We start from the raw sequence: 17,636 nt of genomic DNA, 5'->3' as shown, positions 1-17,636 counted from the left end.
CAAAATGGAGTTACAGATAAATAACCTGAAGAAAAGGATTGAGAAGATGGAAGAAAGGTTTAATAAGGACTTAGAGGAAATAAAAAACAGTCAATATACAATGAATAATGCAATAGATGAGATCAGAAACACTCTGGAGGGAACAAACAGTAGAATAACAGAGGCAGAAGACAGGATAAGCGAGCTAGAAGATAGAATTGTAGAAATAAATGAAACAGAGAGGAAAAAAGAAAAACGAATTAAAATAAATGAGGACAATATTAGAGACCTCTGGGAAAATGTTAAACGCTCCAATATTCGAATCATAGGACTCCCAGAAGAAGAAGACAAAAAGAAAGACCATGAGAGAATACTTCCTTAAAATGGGGAACGAAATAATCACCCAAGTCCAAGAAACCCAGAGAGTCCCCAACAGGATAAACCCAAGGCTAAATACTCCAAGACATATATTAATCAAATTAACAAAGATCAAACACAAAGAACAAATATTAAAAGCAGCAAGGGAAAAGCAGAAAATAACACACAAGGGGATTCCCATAAGGATAACAGCTGATCTTTCAACAGAAACTCTTCAGGCCAGGAGGGAATGGCAAGACATACTTAAAGTGATGCAAGAAAATAACCTACAGCCCAGATTACTGTACCCAGCAAGGATCTCATTCAAATATGAAGGAGAAATCAAAAGCTTTACAGACAAGCAAAAGCTGAGAGAATTCAGCATCACCAAACCAGCTCTTCAACAAATGCTAAAGGATCTTCTCTAGACAGGAAATACAGAAAGGGTGTATAAACTCGAACCCAAAGCAATAAAGAAAATGGCAGCGGGATCATACTTATCTTTAAACATAAATGGTCTGAATGTCCCAACCAAAATACAAAGGCTGGCTGAATGGATACAAAAACAAGACCCCCATATATGTTGTCTACAAGAGACCCACCTCAAAACGAGGGACACATACAGACTGAAAGTGAAGGGCTGGAAAAAGATATTCCATTAAAATAGAGAACAAAAGAAAGCAGGAGTAGCAATACTCATATCAGATAAAATAGACTTTAAAACAAAGGCTGTGAAAAGAGACAAAGAAGGAAACTACCTAATGACCAAAGGATCAATCCAAGAAGAAGATATAACAATTATAAATATTTATGCACCCAACATAGGAGCACCACAATATGTAAGACAATTACTAACAAGTATGAAAGGGGAAATTGACATCAATGCAATAATAGTGGGAGATTTTAATACCCCACTTACATCTATGGATAGATCAACTAAACAGAAAATTAACAAGGAAACACAAACTTTAATTGATACAATAGACCAGTTAGACCTAATAGATATCTATAGGACATTTCACCCCAAAACAATGAATTTCACCTTTTTCTAAAGCGCACATGGAACCTTTTCCAGGATAGATCACATCCTGGGCCATAAATTTAGCTTTGGTAAATTAAAAAAACTTGAAATCATTCCAAGCATCTTTTCTGACCACAATGCAGTAAGATTAGATCTCAATTACGGGAGAAAATCCATTAAAAATGCCAACATATAGTGGCTGAAAAACATGCTGCTAAGTAATGAGCAAATCATAGAAGAAATCAAAAGAGAAATTAAAATATGCATAGAAATGAATGAAAATGAAAACACAACAACCCAAAACCTCTGGGACACTGTAAAAGCAGTGCTAAGGGGGAAGTTTATAACAATACAGGCACACTTCAAGAAACAATAAAAAAGTCCACTAAATAACCTAACCCTACGTCTAAAGAAAGTAGAAAAGAAAGAAATGGAGAACCCCAGGGTTAGCAGAAGGAAAGAAATCGTAAAAATTAGGGCAGAGATAAATGCAAAAGAAACAAAAGAGACCATAACAAATATCAACAAAGCCAAAAACTGGTTCTTTGAGAAGGTAAATAAAATTGACAAACCACTAGCCAGACTCATCAGGAAAAAAAGGGAGAAGAACCAAATCAAAAAGATTAGAAATGAAAATGGAGAGATCAAAACCGACAACACAGAAATATAAAGGATTAATAGAGAATACTATCAGCAATTATATGGCAATAAAATGAATAACCTGGAAGAAATGGACAAATTCCTAGAAAAGTACAACTTTCCAAAACTGAACCAGGAGAAAATAGAAAATCTGAATAGACCCATCACAAGCACGGAACTAGAGGCTGAAATCAGAAATCTTCCAGCAAACAAAAGCCCAGGTCAAGACGCCTTCACAGCTGAATTCTACGAAAAATTCAGAGAAGAACTAACACCTATTCTACTCAAACTCTTCTGGAATATTGCTGAGGAAGGGAAACGTCCAAACTCATTCTATGAGGCCACCATCACAGTAATCCCAAAACCTGGTAAATATCCCACACAAAAAAAGAAAACTACAGGCCAATATCACTGGTGAACATAGATGCAAAAATCCTTAACAAAATTCTAGCAATCAGAATCCAACAACACATTAAGAAGATCATACATCATGACCAAGTGGGCTTTATCTGAGGAATGCAAGTATTCTTCAATATCCGCAAATCAATCAACATAATACATCACAGTAACAAACTGAAAAATAAAAATCATATGATTATATCAATAGATGCAGAGAAAGCCTTGCCAAAATTCAACATCCCTTTATGATAAAAACCCTCCAGAAAGTGGGAATAGAAGGGACATATCTCAACATAATAAAAGATACATATGGCAAACTCACAGCAAACATTATCCTCAACAGTGAAAAACTGAAAGCATTTCCCCTAAAGTCAGGAACAAGACAAGGGTGCCTACTCTCACCACTACTATTTAACACAGTTCTGGGAGTTTTGGCTACAGCAATCAGAGCAGAAAAAAACACAAAACGAATATGAATTGGAAAAGAAGAAGTAAAACTTTCACTATTCGCTGATGACATGATCCTCTACACAAAAAAGCCCTAAAGACTCTACCAGAAAACTACTAGAGATAATCAATGAATACAGTAAAGTTGCAGGATATAAAATCAACACACAGACATTACTTGCATTCCTATAGACTAATAATGAGAAAAGAGAATGAGAAATTAAGGAAACTATTCCATTCAGTGTTGCAACGAAAAGAATTAAATACTTAGGAATATATCTACCTAAGGAAACAAAAGACTTGTAGATAGAAAACTATAAAGCACTAGTGAAAGTATTCGAAGAGTACACTAATAGATGGAAAAATATACCGTGTTTGTGGATTGGAAGAATAAATATTGTAAAAATGTTTATACTACCCAAAGTAATTTATACATTAAATGCAATCCCTATCAAGCTACCAATGATATTTTTCACACAACTGGAACAAATAATCTCACAATTTGTATGGAAATACAAAAAGCTTCGAATAGCCAAAGCAATCTTGAGGAAGAAAAATGGAACTGGGGGAATTAACCTGCTGGATTTCAGGCTCTACTACAAAGCCACAGTCATCAAGACAGTATGGTACTGGCATAAAGACAGAAATATAGATCAATGGAACAAAATAGAAAGTCCAGAGATAAATCCACCCACCTATGGACACCTTATCTTTGACAAAGGAGGCAAGAATATAAAATGGAGAAAAGACAGTCTCTTTAACAAGTGGTGCTGGGAAAACTGGTCAGCCACTTGTAAAAGAATGAAACTAGAAAACTTCCTAAACCATACACCAAAATAAACTCAAAATGGATTAGAGAGCTAAATGTAAGACCAGAAACTCTAAAACTCCTAGAGGAGAACGTAGGCAAAACACTCTCTGACATAAATCACAGCAGGATCCTCCAAGACCTACCTCCCAGAATATTGGAAATAAAAGCAAAAATAAACAAATGGGACCTAGTTAAAATCAAAAGCTTCTGCACAGCAAAGGAAAGTATAAGCAAGGTGAAAAGACAGCCTTCAGAATGGGAGAAAATAATAGCAAATGAAGCAACTGATAAAGGATTAATCTCCTAAATATACAAGCAGCTCCTGCAGCTCAATTCCAGAAAAATAAATGACCCAATCAAAAAATGGGCCAAGGAAATAAACAGACATTTCTCCAAAGAAGACATAAAGATGGCTAACAAACACATGAAAAAATGCTCAACATCCCTCATCATCAGAGAAATGCAAATCAAAACCACAATGAGATACCATTTCACACCAGTCAGAATGGCTGCTATCCAAAAGTCTACATGCAATAAATCCTGGAGAGGGTGCGGAGAGAAGGGAACCCTCTTACACTGTTGGTGGGAATGCAAACTAGTACAGCCACTATGGAGAACAGTGTGGAGATTTCTCAAAAAACTGGAAATAGAACTGCCATATGATCCAGCAATCGCACTCCTGGGCATACACACCAAGGAAACCAGAATTGAAAGAGACACAAGTACTCCAATGTTCATTGTAGCACTGTTTATAATAGCCAGGACATGGAAGCAACCTAGATATCCATCTGCAGACGAATGGATAAGAAAGCTTTGGTAAATATACACAATGGAGTATTACTCAGCCATTAAAAAGAACGCATTTGAACCAGTTCTAATGAGGTGGATGAATCTAGAGCCTATTATACAGAGTGAAGTAAGCCAGAAAGAAAAACACCAATACAATATACTAACGCATATATATGGAATTTGAAAGATGCAAATGATAACATTGTATACGAGACAGCAAAAGAGACACAGATGTATAAAACTTTTGGATTCTGTGGGAGAGGGTGAGGGTGGGATGGTTTGGGAGAATGGCATTGAAACATGTATATTATCATATGTGAAATGAATCGCCAGTTCAGGGTTGATGCATGTTACAGGATGCTCGGGGCTGGTATGTGGGGATGACTCAGAGGGAGGATACGGGGAGGAGGGATGTGGGTGGGGTTTCGGGAAGGGGAACTCATGTACACCCGGGTCTGATTCATGTCAATGTATGGCAAAACCAACCAATATAATATTGTAAAATAATTAGCCTCCAATAAAAATTTAAAAAAAATGAATCTTGAAACTTCGGAGTCATAATTGTTTATGTATCTCATGGTTAAAGAGGGCTATCTCTGAAATGTAAAGTCAATATATCATAAAATCAAAATAGGTCTAAAGACTATGAGATATTAGTGTTTTTCATGACTCCTAGTAGCTGTTGATACTAAACTATATTACAAACATCTTTTTGGCATTTGTCACGCTGTTGTTTTATCAAACTCAAAAGAAAATATCCTAGGATAAAGAAACAAAGATTGTTTTTATAATGAACACACAATTATATCTTGGCAGTTTTCCACATTTTATTTTAAAGTCAGATATTCTGTGAAGACATTTAGAAGAATTTTGACATATTTAGGAGTTTGAATCTGTTTCTAAGGAAATTTGTGTAGTGATATTTTTGATAGACCATATTTTAAAAACATACTTAGTCAACTACAAATTAAATTCAACCTTCTCTTTAATAATATGTGAAGGTACATTCTTGAGATATTTAGGCAACACACTATAACTTTCCATATTATCTTTTAGCAACTGTTATTGCTCTCTGATTTGACAGTATGTAATATCGTTATATATAAAATAATAAGCAAGGTTTCAGGAACACACACTGACCTAAATGCTTTTTGTGCACTTTTGATATTGAACTTCCACAACTTTGAGTAGTTTTTATTATTATTCTCATCTTATGGATGAGAAAATCGAAGCATATGGAAGTAAAATAAGTTGCCCAAGGTCACAGACCTAGTGAGTGTTTGACTGGGTCTTCAGATTCAGTATATACATAGCTCAAAACCTATGTTTTTAACTCTTATGCAATGTTTTAAAATTGGAAACAATTTGCTTTCTTATTTTCTCTTTTAACAGTCTTTATAGATAGTGATAAGATTGCTAGCTCTGAAATCTGTCTGAAATCTGTCTGCCCTGGTTTAAATTCCAGTGCTTCAGTGCTAAGTCATTTCATTTGTGTCAGATTCTTTGCTACCACATGGACTTTAGCCGGTCAGGCTTCTCTGTCCATTGGATTCTCTAGGCAAGAATACTGGAGTGGCTTGCCATTGCCTCCTCCAGGGGATCTTCCTGACTCAGGGATTGTTCCTGGGTCTCTTGTGTCTACTGCACTGGCAGGAGAGTCCTTTATCACTAGTGCCACCAGTGATATTTGTCTAATTACTCATCTGTGTGGAGAAACTTTGCTTTTCTTTTCTTAACTTTTCTTCATTGGCAAAGTGGGGATAGTAATATTATTTACCTCATAAAGTCATGGAAAGGATAAATTTAGATACTATATGTAAGGAACTTAGAACAGTGCCTGGCAGATATAGCAAGTATCTAATGAGTGTTAACATTAGCTCCTCCTTTTCCTCCTCCCGCTCTTCTATTATTGTTGTTGTTGTTGCTATTATTATCATACTGCTTCTATGTCTCCTTAGAATTGCTTTCTTCACTTACCAAGGTGCTGTTTTACATTTTCACTAAGGACTTCCCACTTAGGTATTTTCTGTTCTTGACTTATGGTGGTTTTACTTCTTTATGATTAAAGCAATGACAACAAAATAACATTAGCAAGAGGCTGCCTTAAGTTTTGCTAAGATTTCTCTGTAAATATTGCTTTAAGAAAAGTTTCTTTTAGGTAGTTTATATTTGTAATTCAAAGTTACAAAACGAAAGCAGAAAAGAAGCTGTCAAATTTGCTAATAATACAGTTTACTGCATTTTAATTTCAAATAACATCCACTAGAAAGCTGTGGTAAGAAAGGATGTTTCTTTAAGAGGAAGATATTTTTCCAAGAAAATTTCAGGAAGCCCTCAAGCTTCTTCCCCCATCACAGATGAAGTTGACAGTTGATCAGACTTCAATAATTTTATATGACATTCAGCTCTTTGAATGTATATATTGTTATTTTTACAAACTTTTTATTTTGTATTTAATGTTAATGGACTGAATCGGATTTGGAAAATAATTGTAAAGTTCATATTCAATATTTTACAGCAATAAAGTTTTGCATTTACATATAAACATACTGACATTGCAAAAAGATAAGAATATATATGTATATATTATCAATATATACAACAACATTCACCATTTTGGGGGTATATTTTAAATTGAAAAGAGCAAAATTTGCAATGATGATGAACATTTTTGCACCTCATATTACATTGAACTATTTAATGTTATTGAAATGGGAAAGATAAATGTTTACAAAACAAAAATCATAGTAGAGGGCATACCTCTGAGTCCATTTGACTAAAAATAAAGAGTGACATTGAAGGATTTACTAATGGATTATAATGTATACTTTTAAGGAGATCATGTTTTATTTGGTATATATTGTATCCTGTATATTGAACATTTATTTTTATTTTAAAATTATGTTTATCTATTTATTTGGCAGCATAGGGTCTTATTTATGGCATGCAGAATCTTTCATGGTGGTTCACGGGCTTTTTGTTGTGGTGAGTGGTCTCTAGCTGTGGTGTGCCGGCTGCACAAGAGTCATTCTGGCTCTTCCTTGTAACCATTGCAGTGCAGTAGGTCCTACATTTTACACATATATCCTCCAAGCCTTGACAGATATATGTTGCTACAGGTTGGGTTCCCAGGAAACCAGACTGTAAAACAGACATTAGCATGAAGGATAAACTGTTTTTTCCTGAAATGGGGATCTGGGTGGCATAGTCCAGCATCTGTGACTTACCCTATAATGTTACTGATGCGATTACTGATTATTTTTTTCTCTTTTTTTGCCTCTCTATATTTTACAAAAGTTTTACCGTAAACATGTATGTTAACAATGTTAGAAACAAATCAATAATTGTCTTTTCAAAGAGAAAATTGCTGCACTGCTTTAGAAAAGAAATGCTTGTGATCCTGGGACTTCTGAATATTTCTTTAGAACTAGAATGGCACAATGAGGTTTGTTGCTATGTGAAACTGGCTTTAAATTCACTCAACTTTACGACTTTAGGTTTAAACCTTAATATCTTACTTAATATCCCAGAGTTTCAGATTCCTCATTTGTAGTGGGGGAAGGCTGAGTGTGTGATTGAGGGAGAGGTGCAATGAGAGGCTAGATAGCTGATACCTATCTTGAAGGAATGTTTTGAATGTGATAACTGAAAATAATATTGTTAAAGTGTGTGCCACATAGTAAGATGTAAATTATCAGTTCAGTTCAGTTCAGTCGCTCAGTCTTGTCTGAATCTTTGAGACCCCATGGACTGCAGCACGCCAGGTTTCCCTATCCATCACCAATTCTTGGAGCTTGCTCAAACTCATGTCCATTGAATACGTGATGCCATCCAACCATCTCATCCTCTGTCGTCCCCTTCTCCTCCTGTGTTCAATCTTTCCCAGCATCAGGGTCTTTTCACATGAATCAGTTCTTCTCATTAGGTGGCCAAATTATAGGAGTTTAAGCTTCAGCATCAGTCCTTCCAATGGATATTCAGGATTGATTTCATTTAGGATGGACTGGTTCGATCTCCTTGCAGTCGAAGGGACTCTCAAGAGTCTTATCCAACACCCCTAGTTCAAAAACATTAATTCTTCAGTGCTTAGCTTTCTTTATAGTCCAACTCTCATATCCATACATGACTACTGGAAAAAAAAAGGCTTTGACTAGACGGACCTCTTTTGGCAAATTAATGTCTCTACATTTTAATATGCTGTCTAGGTTGGTCATAACATTCTTCCAAGGAGCAAGCGTCTTTTAATTTTGTGTTTACAGTCTCTATCTGCAGTGATTTTGGAGCCCGCCAAAATAAAGTATGTCACTGTTTCCATTGTTTCCCCATCTATTTGCCAACAGTTTGAACATTCTTTGACATTGCCTTTCTTTGGGATTGGAATGAAAACTGACCTTTTTCAGTCCTGTGGCCACTGCTGAGTTTTCCAAACTTGCTGGCATATTGAGTACAACACTTTCATAGCATCATCTTTTAGGATTTAAAATAGCTCAACTGAAATTCCATCACCTCCACTAGCTTTGTTTGTAGTGATGCTTCCTAAGGCCTACTTGACTTCGCATTCCAGGATGTCTGGCTCTAGGTGAGTGATCACAACATCGTCATCTGGGTCATGACGTTCTTTTTTGTATAGTTCGTCTGTGTATTCTTGCCACCTCTTCTTAATATCTTCTGCTTCTGTTAGGTCATACCATTTCTGTACTTTATTATGCCCATCTTTGCATGAAGTGTTCTGTTGCTACCTCTAATTTTCTTGAAGAGATTGCAAGTCTTTCCCATTCTATTATTTTCCTCTATTTCTTTGCAATGATCACTGAGGAAGTCTTTCTTACTAAACTTACTAAAAGGTAAAGCTTTCGTATCTTCCTAACATAGTAAGGTGTTAGTAAATTATAGTCATTATATTTTGCTAAGACCTTTCAATTTTATTTTGCTCTTTGTTTAAGTATTACGTTCACATTTGTTATCGTCCCAGAAGTTATCCATCCCCTAAATGCTGAAACAGCTTAAAAATATACAATTTTTTCCAAAAGTGTTCAATTTTAGAATATCTAGGAATAAAGTCAAGGCATTCTCTAGGTATTTTATTAACCCTTGATTTCCAACTAAATGTTCATTTATCAAAAAATGAACTGAGAGCTAAGGAAAGGGATAGATTATGTTCTGTCATGTATAGAACAATTTTCTAGATTTAAAGGTATATCATGTTCCTTGGTTTTATTCAATACTGCACTTGATTTAAAAATGTTCCTTTAATACCATGTTTTAGGCTTTATAGTATGATCAACCATCTGGAAAAAATTTAAATCTTCATGACTACTTGTTGAAAATATGAAAGAAAGCACAGTGTGGTCAATTAAAAAAAAATGACTTGAATGCAGCTTTGGTGTACTCAGTTCAGTTCAGTACATTTGCTCAGTCCTGTCCTAAAATTTGCGACCCCATGAATCACAGCACGCCAGGCCTCCCTGTTCATCACCAACTCCCGGAGTTCACTCAAACTCATGTCCATCGAGACGGTGATGCCATCGAGCCATCTCATTCTCTGTCGTCCCCTTCTCTTCCTGCCCCGAATCCCTCCCAGCATCAGAGTCTTTTCCAGTGAGTCAACTCTTCACATGAGGTGATCAAAGCATTGGAGTTTCAGCTTTAGCATCAGTCCTTCCAATGATCACACAGGACTGATCTCCGAACTGGTTGGATCTCCTTGCAGTCCAAGGACTCAAGAATCTTCTCCAACACCGCAGTTAAAAACATTAATTCGATCAGATTTGTTCACAGTCCAACTCTCACATCCATACATGACCACTGGAAAAACCATAGCCTTGACTAGACGGACCTTTGTTGGTAAAGTAATGTCTCTGGTTTTTATTTTATTTTATTTTTTTAGGTAATTAATTTATTTTTTATTGGAGGCAAATTATTTTACAATATTATATTGGTTGGTTTTGCCATACATTGATATGAATTCGCCCCGGGTTTACATAAGTTCCCCCTCCTGAACCCCCCTCCCACCTCCCTTCTCCCTTTATCCTCCCTCTGGGTCATCCCCGCATGCCAGCCCCGAGCATCCTATAACATGCATTGAGCCTGAACTAGTGATTCGTTTCACATATGACAACATACGTGTTTCAATGCCATTCTCCCAAATCATCCCACCCTCACCCTCTCCCATAGAGTCCCAAAGAGTGTTCTATACATCTGTGTCTCTTTTGCTGTCTCGTATACAGGGTTATGATTTGCATCTTTCTAAATTCCATATATATGTGTTAGTATTCTGTATTTGTGTTTTTCTTTCTGACTTACTTCACTCTGTATAATAGGCTCCAGTTTCATCCACCTCATTAGAACTGATTCAAATGTATTCTTTTTAATGGCTGAATAATACTCCATTGTGTATATGTACCAAAGCTTTCTTATCCATTCGTCTGCAGATGGACATCTAGGTTGCTTCCATGTCCTGGCTATTATAAACAATGCTGCGATGAACATTGGAGTACACGTGTCTCTTTCAATTCTGGTTTCCTCGGTGTGTATGCCCAGGAGTGCAATTGCTGGATCATATGGCAGTTCTATTTCCAATTTTTTGAGGAATCTCCATACTGTGCTCCATAGTGGCTGTACTAGTTTGCATTCCCACCAACAGTGTAAGAGGGTTCCTTTCTTTCCACATCCTCTCCAGCATTTATTGCATGTAGACTTTTGGATAGCAGCCATTCTGACTGGTGTGAAATGGTATCTCATTGTGATTTTGATTTGCATCTCTCTGATTATGAGGGATGTTGAGCATTTTTTCATGTGTTTGTTAGCCATCTTTATGTCTTCTTTGGAGAAATGTCTGTTTAGTTCTTTGGCCCATTTTTTGATTGGGTCATTTATTTTTCTGGAATTGAGCTGCAGGAGCTGCTTGTATAATTTGGAGATTATTCCTTTATCAGTTGCTTCATTTGCTATTATTTTCTCCCATTCTGAAGGCTGTCTTTTCACCTTACTTATAGTTTCCTTTGCTGTGCAGAAGCTTTTGATTTTAATTAGGTCCCATTTGTTTATTTTTGCTTTTATTTCCAATATTCTGGGAGGTGGGTCATGGAGGATCCTGCTGTGATTTATGTCGGAGAGTGTTTTGCCTACGTTCTCCTCTAGGAGTTTTATAGTTTCTGGTCTTACATTTAGCTCTCTAATCCATTTTGAGTTTATTTTGGTGGATGGTGTTAGGAAGTGTTCTAGTTTCATTCTTTTACAAGTGGCTGACCAGTTTTCCCAGCACCACTTGTTAAAGAGACTGTCTTTTCTCCATTTTATATTCTTGCCTCCTTTGTCAAAGATTTATGATAAAAACCCTCCAGAAAGTGGGAATAGAAGGGACATACCTCAACATAATAAAAGCTATATATGACAAACCCACAGCAAACATTATCCTCAATGGTGAAAAACTGAAAGCATTTCCCCTAAAGTCAGGAACAAGACAAGGGTGCCCACTCTCACCACTACTATTCAACATAGTTCTGGAAGTTTTGGCTACAGCAATCAGAGCAGAAAAAGAAATAAAAGGAATACAAATTGGAAAAGAAGAAGTAAAACTTTCACTGTTCGCTGATGACATGATCCTCTACACAGAAAACCCTAGAGACTCTACCAGAAAACTACTAGAGCTAATCAATGATTACAGTAACGTTGCAGGATATAAAATCAACACACAGAAATCCCTTTCATTCCTATACACTAATAATGAGAAAATAGAAAGAGAAATTAAGGAAACTCTTCCATTCACTGTTGCAACGAAAAGAATTAAATACTTAGGAATATATCTACCTAAAGAAACAAAAGACTTGTACATAGAAAACTATAAAACACTACTGAAAGCAATCAAAGAGGACACTAATAGATGGAGAAATATACCATGTTCATGGATTGGAAGAATAAATATTGTAAAAACGAGTATACTACCCAAAGTAATTTATACATTCAATGCAATCCCTATCAAGCTACCAACGATATTTTTCACAGAACTAGAACAAATTATCTCACAATTTGTATGGAAATGCAAAAAACCTCGAATAGCCAAAGCAATCTTGAAGAAGAAGAATGGAACTGGTGGAATCAACCTGCCGGACTTCAGGCTCTACTACAAAGCCACAGTCATCAAGACAGTATGGTACTAGCATAAAGACAGAAATATAGATCAATGGAACAAAATAGAAATCCCAGAGATAAATCCACGCATCTATGTCTCTGCTTTTTAATATGCTATGTAGTTTGGTCATAACTTTCTTTCCAAGGAGTAAGCGTCTTTTAATTTCATGGCTGCAATCAGCATCCACAGTGATTTTGGAGACCCCCAAAATGAAGTCTGACATTGTTTCTACTGTTTCCCCATCTATTTCCCATGAAGTGATGGGACCAGACGCCATGATCTTAGTTTTCTGAATATTGAGCTTCAAGTCAAATTTTTTTTTTTTTTTACTTTCTGCTTATTTCTGTCTATTATTCTTTTCTTTTTTTACTTTATATTATTTCATTGGTTTTGCCCAAAATTGACATGAGTCTGCCCCTGGTATACATATGTTCCCCATCTTGAACTCCCCTCTCACCTCCCTCCCCATCCCATTCCTCTGGTTCTTCCCAGTACACCAGGTCCGAGCATCCTGTATCATGCATCAGACACTTGGACTGGTGATTTGTTTCATATATGATAATACACATGTTTCAATGCCATTCTCCCAAACCATCCCACCCTCACCCTCTCCCACAGAGACAAAAGACTGATCTATACATCTGTGTCTCTTTTGCCTTCTCGTATACAGGGTTATTGTTATAATCTTTCTAAGTTCCATATATATGCTTGAGTATACTGTATTGGTGTTTTTCTTTCTGGATTACTTCACTCTGTATTATAGGCTCGAGTTTCATCCACCTCATTAGAACTGTTTCAAATGTATTCTTTTTAATTGCTGAGTAATATTCCATTGTGTAAACGTACCACAGCTTTCTTATCCATTCGTCTGCAGATGGACATCTAGGTTGCTTCCATGTCCTGGCTATTATAAACTGCTGTGATGAACATTGGAGTACATGTGTCTCTTTCAATTCTGGTTTCCTCGGTGTGCATGCCCAGGAGTGCGATTGCTAGAGCGTATGGCAGATCTATTTACAGTTTTTAAAGGAATCTCCACACTATTCTCCATAGTGGTTGTACTCGCTTGCATTCCCACCAACAGTGGAAGAGGGTTCCTTTTTCTCCACACCCTCTCCAGCATTTATTGCTTGTAGATGTTTGCATAGCAGCCATTCTGACTGGTGTGAAATGGTATCTCATTGTGGTTTTGATTTGCATTTCTCTGATTATGAGGAATTTTGAGCATCTTTTCATGTGTTTGTTAGCCATCTGTATGTTTTCTTTGGAAAAATGTCCGTTTAGTTCTTATGCCCATTTATTGATTGGGTCGTTTATTTTTCTGGAATTGAGCTGCAGGAGCTGCTTGTATATTTTGGAGATTAATCCTTTATCAGTTGCTTCATTTGCTATTTTTTTCTCCCATTCTGAAGGCTGTCTTTTCACCTTGCTTAGAGTTTCCTTTGCTGTGCAGAAGCTTTTAATTTTCATTAGGTCCCATTTGTTTATTTTTGCTTTTATTTCCAATATTCTGGGAGGTGGGTCATGGAAGATCCTGCCATGATTTATGTCGGAGAGTGTTTTGCCTATGTTCTTCTCTAGGACTTTTATATTTTCTGGTCTTATATTCAGATCTTTCATCCATTTTGAATTTATTTTCGTGTATGGTGTTAGGGAGTGTTCTAGTTTCATTCTTTTACAAGTGGTTGACCAGTTTTCCCAGTACCACTTATGAAAGATATTGTCTTTTATCCATTGAATACTCTTGCTTCTCCTGTCAAAGATAAGGTGCCCATGCTGCTACTGCTAAGTCACTTCAGTCGTGTCCAACTCTGTGTGACCCCATAGACAGAAGCCCACCAGGCTCCCCTGTCCCTGGGAATCTCTAGGCAAGAACACTGGAGTGGGTTGCCATTTCCTTCTCCAATGTGTGAAACTGAAAAGTGAAAGTGAAGTCGCTCAGTAGTATCCGACCCTTAGCGACCCCACGGACCGCAGCCCACCAGGCTCCTCCATCCATGGGATTTCTAGGCAAGAGTACTGGAGTCGCTTGCCATTGCCTTTTCCAAAGGTGCCCATAGGTGCATGAATTTATCTCTGGGCTTTCTATTTTGTTCCATTGATCTATATTTCTGTCTTTATGCCAGTACCATACTGTCTTGATGACTGTGGCTTTGTAGTAGAGCCTAAAGTCCGGCAGGTTGATTTCCCCCAGTTCCATTCTTCTTCCTCAAGATTGCTTTGGCTATTCGAGGTTTTTTGTATTTTCATACAAATTGTGAAATTATTTGTTCTAGCTCTGTGAAAAACACCGTTGGTAGCTTGATGGGGATTGCATTAATTTTATAAATTACTTTGGTTAATATATTCATTTTCTTAATATTTATTCTTCTAATCCATGAACACGGTATATTTCTCCATCTATTAGTGTCTTCTCTGATTTTTTCTCCAGTGTTTTATAGTTTTCTATACATAGGTCTTTTGTTTCTTTAGGTAGATATATTTCGAAGTATTTTATTCTTTTCGTTTCAACGGTGAATGGAGTTGTTTCCTTAATTTCTCTTTATATTTTCTCATTGTTAGTGTAGAGGAATGCAAAGGATTTCTTTGTGTTGATTTTATATCCTGCAACTTTACTATATTCATTGATGAGCTCTAGTAATTTAAAACAATATGATTATCTCAATAGATGCAGAGAAAGCCTTTGACAAAATTCAACATCCATTTATGATAAAAACCCTCCAGAAGGCGGGAATAGAAGGACCATTCCTCAACATAATAAAAGCTATATATGACAAACCCACAGCACACATTATCCTCAATGGTGAAAAATTGAAAGCGTTTCCCCTAAAGTCAGGAACAAGACACGGGTGCCCAGTCTCAGCACTGCTATTCAACATATTTTGGAAGTTTTGGCCACAGCAATCAGAGCAGAAAAAGACATGAAAGTAACCCAACCTGGAAAAGAATCTCACTGTTTGCGGATGACATGATCTTCTACAGAGAAAACCGTAAAGACTCTACAAGCCAACTTTTTCACTCTCCTCTTTCACTTTCATCAAGAGGTTTTTGAGTTCCTCTTCACTTTCTGCCATAAGAGTTGTGTCATCTGCATATCTGAGGTTACTGATATTTCTCCCGGCAATCTTGATTCCAGCTTGTGCTTCTTCCAGCCCAGCATTCCTCATGATTCACTCTGCATATAAGTTAAATAAGCAGGGTGACAACAGACAACCTTGACCTACTCCTTTTCCCATTTGGATCCAGTCTGTTGTTCCAAGACCAGTTCTAACTGTTGCTTCTTGACCTGCATACAGGTTTCTCAAGAGGCAGGTCAGGTGGTCTGGTATTCCCATCTCTTTCAGAATTTTTCACAGTTTATTGTGATTCACACAGTCGAAGGCTTTGGCATAGTCAATGAAGCAGAAATAGATGTTTTTTCTGAAACTCTCTTGCTTTTTCCATGATCCAGCGGATGTTGGCAATTTGATCTCTGTGTTGGCTCTTCATCAGGTGACCAAAGTATTGGAGCTTCAGCATCAGTCTTTCCAACGAATATGTAGGGTTGATTCCTTAACATGAAATCTAGCGAATTTTTAAGTGTACAATATTGAATTGTTAACTATAGGCATACTTTTTTTTTAATCAGTTAGTGCACACAGTGAGACACGACTGACGTGACTTAGCAGCAGCAGCAACAGCATACCTTGATAAAGCTGTTTTAAAGGATATTTCTTGCCCAATAACTTTCAGACTGAGACATCCACTGTTGTCTTTCCTTTGGACTCTTCTTGGTCTCTAACTTTCTACTTCAACCTACAGAAATTAATACTTGCCATCCTCTCCATAATTGTATGAACCAATTCCTTATAATAAATCTCTTTCTCCAGATTTATACATCCTGTTGGTTCTGTTTCTCTGGAGAACTCTCATTAATACACCTTTATAATAATTGATTAGTCATATACGTGAGTGCATCATTGCCCATTTATGTTCAACTCTGCGACCCCATGGACTATAGCCCATCAAGCTCCTCTCTCCATGCGATTATCCAGGTAAGGATACTGAAGTGGGTTGCCATTCCATTCTTCAGGGGATGTTCCCAATCCAGGAATTGAACCCAGGTCTCCTCCTTTGCAGGGAGATTCTTTACTGTGTAAGCCACCAGGGAAGCCCAATTAGTCATATATTGAGTGTTTTTATGCTATTCACTGGTGTTAAGCGTATTAAAACATTACCAAAAAACTTAATCCTAACAACATCCTTATGATTGAGGCACAGTTTTTGTGCCCATTTATAGAAACCTAGATAGCATATTAAAAAGCAGAGACATTCCTTTTCCAACAATGGTCCATCTAGTCAAGGCTATGGTTTTTCCAGTGGTCGTGTATGGATGTGGGAGTTGGACTGTGAAGAAGGCTGAGTGCCGAAGAATTGATGCTTTTGAACTGTGGTGTTGGAGACGACTCTTGAGAGTCCTTGGACTGCAAAGAAATCCAACCAGTCCATTCTAAAGGAGATCATTCCTGGGTGTTCATTGGAAGGACTGATGCTGAAGCTGAAATTCCAATACTTTGGCCACCTCATGCAAAGAGTTGACTCATTGGAAAGACCCTGATGCTGGGATGGTTTGGGGGCAGGAGGAGAAGGGGATGACAGAGGATGAGATGGATGGATGGCATCACTGACTTGTTGGACATGAGTTTATGTAGACTCCGGGAGTTGGTATTGGACAGGGAGGCCTGGCATGCTGCAATTCATGGGATCACAAAAAGTCGGGCATGACTGAGCGACTGAGCTGAACTGATAGAAACAGAACTGAGGCTTGTGAAGTGTAAACAATGTAGAAAATGCCACACTTCTAGTAAGTATTGAGGCCAGTGTTCAAACGCAGTCTAACCCACTCTAGATTTGAAACTTAATATGCTGTCTTGTACCTTCTTCCCCCTGAAAAATCATTGGTAAACTTCAGAGAAAGTGACTGAGGGTATTCATCAAATATCTTCTTGGTCCTCCTTTTACTGTATATTAGGTACTGAACAGAGGAGTTTGTGTTTACTCTTATAGTTGAATTTGTGTTGTTC

Source organism: Moschus berezovskii, chromosome X, assembly GCF_049115385.1.
Source record: "Moschus berezovskii isolate FMDL1 chromosome X, NW_MosBer_1.0, whole genome shotgun sequence".
NCBI classification, from domain to species: domain Eukaryota; kingdom Metazoa; phylum Chordata; class Mammalia; order Artiodactyla; family Moschidae; genus Moschus; species Moschus berezovskii.
The sequence above is the reverse complement of the archived record's forward strand: the minus strand, read 5'-3'. Positions refer to the sequence as shown.